This window comes from Mustela nivalis (genome assembly GCF_964662115.1).
Source record: "Mustela nivalis genome assembly, chromosome: 9".
Taxonomy (NCBI): domain Eukaryota; kingdom Metazoa; phylum Chordata; class Mammalia; order Carnivora; family Mustelidae; genus Mustela; species Mustela nivalis.
This window is the reverse complement of record NC_139028.1, coordinates 78,866,469-78,874,275: the sequence shown is the minus strand read 5'-3', so window position 1 is coordinate 78,874,275 and position 7,807 is coordinate 78,866,469. Positions and strand designations below refer to the sequence as shown.

Genomic DNA, 7,807 nt, shown 5'->3' with positions numbered 1-7,807 from the left:
TCTGCAGCTATGCTGTTACCAAGTACAGTATCCTCTGGACACACATGGCTACTGAACACTTGAAATATGACTAGTCCAAATTGAGATAAATATAAAATACATATCAGACTTTAGGAAAAGTAATAAGAAAAAAGTAATACAATATTTTTCATCAATGTTTTATATGGATTACATATTAAAAGATAATATTTTGGATATATTCAGTTATAAATACATTATTAAATTGCATCTTTTCTTTCTAGCTTTTTAAATGACTACTAGAAAATTTAAATTGTAGTGATTTAAACTTTTTTTTTTTTAAAGATTTTATTTACTTATTTGACAGACAGAGATCACAAGTAGGCCGATACAGGGCTCAATCCCAGGACCCTGGGATCATGACCTGAGCCGAAGGCAGAGGCTTTAATCCATTGAGCCATCCAGGAACCCCTAACTTTATTTTTTATTTTATTTTTTTAAGTTACTTTTCCTGAATTATTTATTTACTTGTTTGCTGACAGATTTTTTTTTTATTAACACGAGTAATATGTGAACACCATTTTTCAAAATCCTAACAATACAGGAAGGACCAAAGTCCTTTTTCTCTACACTCTCTACACTCTAAAATTCCTAGCCCCACTTTTTTTTTTTCTTTTTAAAGATTTTTTATTATTCATTTGACAGAGAGAGATCACAAGTAGGCAGAGAGGCAGGCAGAGAGAGAGAGAGGAGGAAGCAGGCTCCCTGCTGAGCAGAGAGCCCGATGTGGGGCTCGATCCCAGGACCCTGGGATCATGACCTGAGCTGAAGGCAGCAGCTTAACCCACTGAGCCACCCAGGCGCCCCCTTAGCCCCGCTTTTATGTATTTACGTAATGGCCAATAGAAGGTTAATGGAACTGATGCAAGCTGAGTACTTAATATACTATTCTTTTTTAAGGCTTAATAATATTCCTTTGTGTGTAGATACCTCCTTTTCTTCATCTGTTTCTTCATCTGTAGGTTTGACCCCTCTCTTGGCTTAGTGAATAATGCTTCCGTGAGCTTGGGAGTGCAGATAAGCTCTTTGAGATCGTGATTTCAGTTCCTTTGGATATACACTCAGAAGTAAGTTTGCTGGGTCAATGGTAGTTTTTTTTTTTTTTAAAGATTTATTTATTTTAGAGAGAGAGAGTGCGCAGTAGGTGGAGGGACAGAGGGTGGGGGGAGAGAATCCTGACACAGGGCTCAGTCTCACAATCCTGAGATCACGATCTCAGCCAAAACCCGAGTTGGACGCTTAACTGACTCTGCCACCCAGGCACCCCTATTTTTTATATTTTTGAGGAAACTCCATAATATTTCCATAGTGGCTGTACCAGTTTCTGTTCATAGTAACTGTACACAAGTGTTCCTTTTTCTACACATCTTCATTAATACTTGTTATCTTTGTATTAATGATAGCCATCCTGTGTCTGGTGTGAAGTGATCTCTCATTTTGGTTTTGATTTGCATTTCCCAGGTGAATAGTGATGTTGAGTATCTTTTCATATACCTCTTGGACATTTGTAATCTCTGATGAAATGTCTCTTCATTTCCTTGTCTAAGTTTTTTTATTCAAGTTATTTGGGTTTTTTGCTATTGAGTTGAAGGAGTTGTTCCCTGTATATTTGATGATTAACTCATTATAAGGTACATGGTTCGGAAATATTTTCTTACATTCCATAGGTTGCCTTTTCATTTTGTTGATTGTTTCCTTCGTTATGCAGAAGCTTTTAGTTTGCTGTAGTCCTACTTAACTAGGTTTGCTTCCGTTGCCTGTTCTGTTGGTGTCTTTCCAAGAAGTGACTATTAAGACCAATGTGAAGAGGCTTTCCCGTTTTCTTTGTGAAGTTTTACCATTTCAGTCTTACATTTACAGTTTTATCCATTTTGAGTTCATTTTTATGTATGGTGTAAGATAAAGGTCCAGTTTCCCTCTTTTTTGTGGATATCCAGTTTTCCTTAACACCATTTATTGAAGAGACTCTCCTTTCCCCATGGTGTATTCTTGGCACCACTGTTGACATCAGTTGTCTGTGTATGTGTGGGTATATCTCTGGGCTCTCTGTTCCGTTCCATTGGTCCATATGTCTGTTTTAAAACAATCCCATTTTTTATAGCGTCAAAAAAAATAAAACATTTAGGAATAACCTTAATCGGGAATCAAGGAGATGAAATACTTACACACTGAAAACTATGAAACACACACAAAAATCAGGCAGACACAAATAAGTAGAAAGACATCCCATGATCATGAAGTGGAAGAAAGAACATTGTTAAAATGTTCATGCTACCCAAAGTAATCTATAGACTCAATGCAATGCCTATTAAAATCCTAGTGAGCATTTTTTTTTTCTCACAGAAATAGGAAAAAAAAAGTCCTAAAATTCAGGTGGAACCGTAAAAGACTCCAAATAGCCAAAGCAATTAGCTTAAGGAGCAAAGCTGGAAGCACCATTCTTCATGATTTCAAAATATATTATAGAGCTTTTTAGGGTTTCATGAATGAGATCTGAGAAGCTTCAAGAATCTGAAAATTCTACAACTGCATTTATTTTTCATGAGCAGTAAATTAGGTGAAGATGTACCAGACTTGATACCTCATTGCAAATATAACTTGTACTGGAACATCAAGAGCTCTTTAGCTACAGCCTACTATGTGCCTTTTGCTGCCTCTAAATATCTTTCCTTGTGAAATGGTTTAAATTTACCTTGGAAACACCAGTTTCCTGTGTTCTACTGCTAAGGCTACAGCATATATTTGTAAAAACTTTTCTGCTCACTAGGACACCTTGTTAATTACATATTGGGCTTATATCAATATTGGACTTGTTGACTGCAGGCTATTTAGGAGTTGAAACCTTACTCAGACCATCTGCCAGACCCTGCCCATTGGAAATGCTCTTCCCTATTACTGTAATGAAATCACTAAAATCATTTCCTGTCCCTGGTCCTTGTTCAGATCTTCTATCTATTGTCAATAAGAGAATATTAAAATACTCAGGAAAGTCCACATATCCTTTTCATCTTGGTCTACAGTATAGCACATGGCTTTGTGTTGTAGTGCTGGAAATAATAAATAATGACGTCAAGCCTATTGTAATAAAAAAAAAAAAAAAAGGCTGCTTATTAAATTCTTTCCCCAGCTGGTTTTTCTTTGACATCATGGAATCTGTTTATAATTACTTTTATGGGTTTTCCCTTTTACTGTTCAGGGTTTATGTGATTACATAAGAAATTGAAACATTTTGGGAACAGACCCTTCGTAGAACTGAGTTTCCTGCTCAGTTAGTCAGATTACAACAATGGGACAGTGGGAAGACTTTTTATTCTCCTAGAGGAGTTCTGACTTCCTGAAGTATGAACTTGCTTCCAGGAAGGAGTGTACCTTGAAATCATGGTGGGTGGGTAGATGAAGACTGTATTATAGTCTACAAGTCAAGAAAATTCATGTACATGGCTTTAGCATAAGTCACCGAGTCGGTAGTTTTGTTTTGAGTGCTGTCTGTTGCCCCCTTACCATTTGAGGAATTTGGCAGCTCTGTAAATTCACTCTTCCTTTGGGACTGTACTTGGAAGGCTGTGGCATTTGTAAATCCATGAATGTGCTTTCTTCAAAGTGTGATTGGCATTGGACTTGTCTTTCCTGTGCCCAGGAGCAAGCATTCATTTGGCCAATCAGCAAATACTCCTGGAGGAAACAAATCCTTTAACTCCCCCATCTTGGAGGAGTCTGTACTGTCTTACCATTGGGCGAAAAAAAATCTGCTGATGTTGTGGACCCCGGAACAAAGTCCCCAAAATGCCCTATTTTTTTTTTTTTTATGTTTGTTTTAGGTTTGGACGAACCAGATAATGTCCTGTTTGTCATAATCAGTTCTAGAAATAATTTCAGTTTTTGTGATTGTAGTAGTCAATATTGAAAGCGATTTGAAGACTTCTTGCTCCAGATGTACTGTTTGCTTGTTGTCCACAGCAAGTGAAATCTGAATGGTTTTCAGAGATCCAGATTTCATATTTTCAGATGAACCTTGAGTAATCTGAAAATCTTAGAAGATTTTTTTTTATTCTATTTGGACTTTTTTTTCCCCTATTTTTTTTTTTTTTTTAATTTGGGCATGTTTTAATGTGGGTTTGCTCTCTCTTTAGAGCACATGGATGAAGACACAATTTTTCACAACAATTCATGAAGCACTCAAGGATTATTTTATGTTCTAGGAAGTTGTACCCTGAACTCTTATGGCCCCAAAGGAAACCAGGGGGATCGTGCTGCAGAAGCCCTTTGGAGGAACGTGCCAATTACTCCGTAACCATGAGTTGGCTCTCCTTTGATGGAGAGATTAATAGTTTCCATAATCATATCATCCTGGTTGCTCTGTGCCCAGAGTTTACTTAGACTTGAAAGAAAAGGAAATTAATTGGAAAAGAAAAAAAAAATATGCTCCTCTCTTGCCTCGCTTCCAAAGCCTCTCATCTGGAGAAGGGATGAGAAGGAGATTCAAGGGTGTGTTGTCAGTGGAAGCCAAGAAGTTTATTCTCTTTTGCAGTTCTTGATGTAAAGATCCAGAAGAAAGTAGCTTATGGATAGTGGGGAGGATATAGGCATGGGAATTGGGGCACAGCTCTGCACATATAATTCCAAACAGAAGAGAAACATTTGGTAGCGAACCCAGTATATACCTATGAAGCCATGAGTACCTGCTGCTGGAAGTAAATGCAGAAGAAGCAAAAAAGGGGATTTGTAGCTCATGTGATTGCCATCAGACAAATTAGATTGCTCTACTTCCACTATAGAGAAGGTGCTGTGAGCTTATTTGTCACATCCTTGGAGTTTGGGAAATATTTTCTTTAGTTAGAATCTATTCTTTTCTGGCGCTGAAATTGGAGCTCAATTCTTTTTTTAGCCCTGTCACTCTGACCAGTTCTCTTGCCCTTAGTGCCAGTGCTGATAAGTGTAATGTTGCCGTTGAGCCTCAGAGGATTTCAGTGGACAGAGGATTTGGTTCTTCTTGGGAGCATTGGGATATTAATAAAATGTTCTATATCAGAGATGAACTTCCAACAGGTGATCAATAAGTGTTTTGTTGAAGTTTATTGAACCAGTAAGAGAAACTGAATTGTAGAACACTTCTCATTTATTCATTCATGCCACAATATATTGTGATTTTTTTGGAGTTGACACGTGTTAAGCACTGTTTGGTTTGTGGGAGTAAGAAGGTGACAATTCAAAATAGGAAGAAAACAGAGAGCTAGTTAATAGGTGTTCATTCTATCAGTTCCTGAAAGTCAAGGACCATGTCACTTCCCTTGAAGTGATGTACTTTTGTTACCAGACAGAGAACCAGTTCCAAATTCAGATTCAACTGCTCACCACTTGAAAATCATTACTCAAGAGACAGGTGATGGTGGGAAAGGAATGGTTGCTTAATTCAGGAAGCTTGCAACTTGGGAAGGTGGTAGACGAAGGTCTCAAAGACCATATTCCCCATCCAGGGAAGTCATGGGAAAAGGGAGGGAGGGGTTTCTGTGTGCCAGAGAAGCAGGTGCCCAGGTGGTTAGTCATTTGTCAATCTGACCCTGAGTAGACTTGCTGGCATTAGCAGCAGCTGTTTTTGGATGTAGTCAGGCTTTATCTTCTGGGAAAGTTTGGTCCTTGATGCTGAAGACCAGGGGTCTGCACATCTCAAGGAAAGTAGGTTAGTTCTGCTACAGATCAAGAGATTGATGTTAGCAAGCAAGGAGTGCACAAGCTTGAAGCAAGTTAACCCTTAAGACCAATTGGGGTGCTGTTACACTTTCACTCCTGCAAGTTACCTGCCAGTAGGAGATTTGGGTTTGTTTGTTTTTTTACTCTTAACGTGATTATAAAAGATAGATTGGCCCTTTCTTCGGTGGTTATCTCCCTGCAGTTTATATGTAGGCCCAACAACAAGCACCCTTCCACCACTGGCCACCTTCAATGACAAGGACAGATGAATGTTTGCCACACCTCTCTTTGGGACCTTACAAAGATACCACGTCTCAGGCTACTCTCATTCCATTCCAGGGATTGACCATATCTCACCTTCAGAGGGAGGCTCTGAGTTTTAGCTTTCCCAAATTCTCTGAATTCTCCATACAGGTATCTGCTGAATTGAGAGCTAGCCATCATGCCAACAGGCCTGCCGTACCACAGCATGATAATGCCACTGCAGAGGCTGGAGGCAGGGGGTTTGAGGGAAGGTTGGTCCAGGAGGCTGGAAGAATGATGTGTATATAAGAGACGCCAGGCTTTGGTGCTACTGGGAGATGAGATGAAGCTCCATCACCTAGGGAGAATTCTAGAACCTGACCCAAGCCAGAAGAGCCCTCCTGAATCTGCATTAGCTGTAGAACATAGGTGCAAGCAATGGTGAAGCAGGCAGCACTCTGGAGGCTGAGAGTTCACAGTTGGAAAGAACACAATCCTTTTCACATCTACCATGAAGTCTGATGGTTACACCGCTATGGACACCATCTTAGGAGGAAGCTCTTTAAGACCGTAAACTTGTTTTTGGTTTTTGGTTTTTGGGTTTTTTTTTTTTTTTTTTTGAGATTGACCATTCTTGAAGAATTCTTAAAGATTGAATTCTGACAATATTGATAATATCAATTTCAGTTGTTGAACCAGAGTAAATTAAAATAGATTGGATCTAAAACGAATCGATCTTTGGCTTATTAATTTTCCTATTACTAACAGATGTGGGCTCCAGAGAAATAGCAGATTTGATATAAGCAAAATGAAGCTGTACCTTTTCACATGTGAGTAACACTATCAGTTAAATTTTGAGACCCTGTAACAGGGGAAAGAGTCCGAGGGGATGGACTTACCAAAGTTTTAATAGATAAGAGAATCTTTACAGACGTCTTTCGGTATTTCTACAGTCAGATATATTCTGTAGGTTTATTTCCAAGAAAACAAAGGGGCAGGTGATGATTGATAGATGATAGATGATGATAGATGATAAATATATTTTTTAAAGATTTTATTTATTTGTCAGAGAGCACAAGCAGGCAGAATGGCAGGCAGAGGCAGAGAGAGAAGCAGACTCCCTGCTGAGCTAGGAGCCCGATGCGGGACTTGATTTCATTACATTTTAGGAGGCTGGAGGTTTGCTGACTGACTTTGTATCCAGAATCCATAGGGACCACCTAATATATATGTTATGAGTAAACCGAGAGTGTTCCTTTAAAGGCTGGCACATCTAAAGGAAAAGAAATTGGAGAATTCCAAATCTGGTTTACAACCAACCTCCAATGTAAAACAGCCTAACTAGTTCGTTCGGATGTTAAGCAAGCATTAGCTGATTCCCAGATACATGTCAGTGCCAAGGACTGGGAATACAGTGCTTGGAATATGGCAGTTGTTCCATAAGTGTTAATTGCCTAAATAAATGAAAGCTGTGCTCCCTATCCAGAGATAGAATTACCTAAAGCTTAACCTTTAAGCAGTGGTCCCCAAAGTTTGATGCACATAATAATCACCTAAAGGTATTTTAAAAATGCTGATACCTGGCTCTCCCCACCACACATGCCCCCTCTCCCTACATTCTTATTTGCTTGGTATGGGGTGCAAACTGAGTATCAGGATTTTTAAAGCTCCCCACATGGTCTAATGTATAACAAAGTTTGAGAGATACTATGTTAAGGGCCTCAAACTTGCTCAAGCCCTTTCCAAAATGCCTGGGAGGTGCCTAACAATTTCAGCTGTGAAATTTTTAGTCATTTTCTTGAACGGTCTCCCAAATTGAATAAGCTTCAGGTGCTACAAAACCTGGATCCCACCTTCT

General features: G+C 39.0%; 1 long non-coding RNA gene across 1 annotated transcript; it reads left to right on the top strand.

Moving 5' to 3' along the window:
* Positions 1-346: 346 nt before the first annotated feature.
* On the top strand, positions 347-6,676 carry LOC309872722. The gene is made up of 2 exons (XR_014316085.1): positions 347-1,085; positions 4,149-6,676. It is a non-coding gene; the product is annotated as an uncharacterized lncRNA (long non-coding RNA).
* Positions 6,677-7,807: the final 1,131 nt, after the last annotated feature.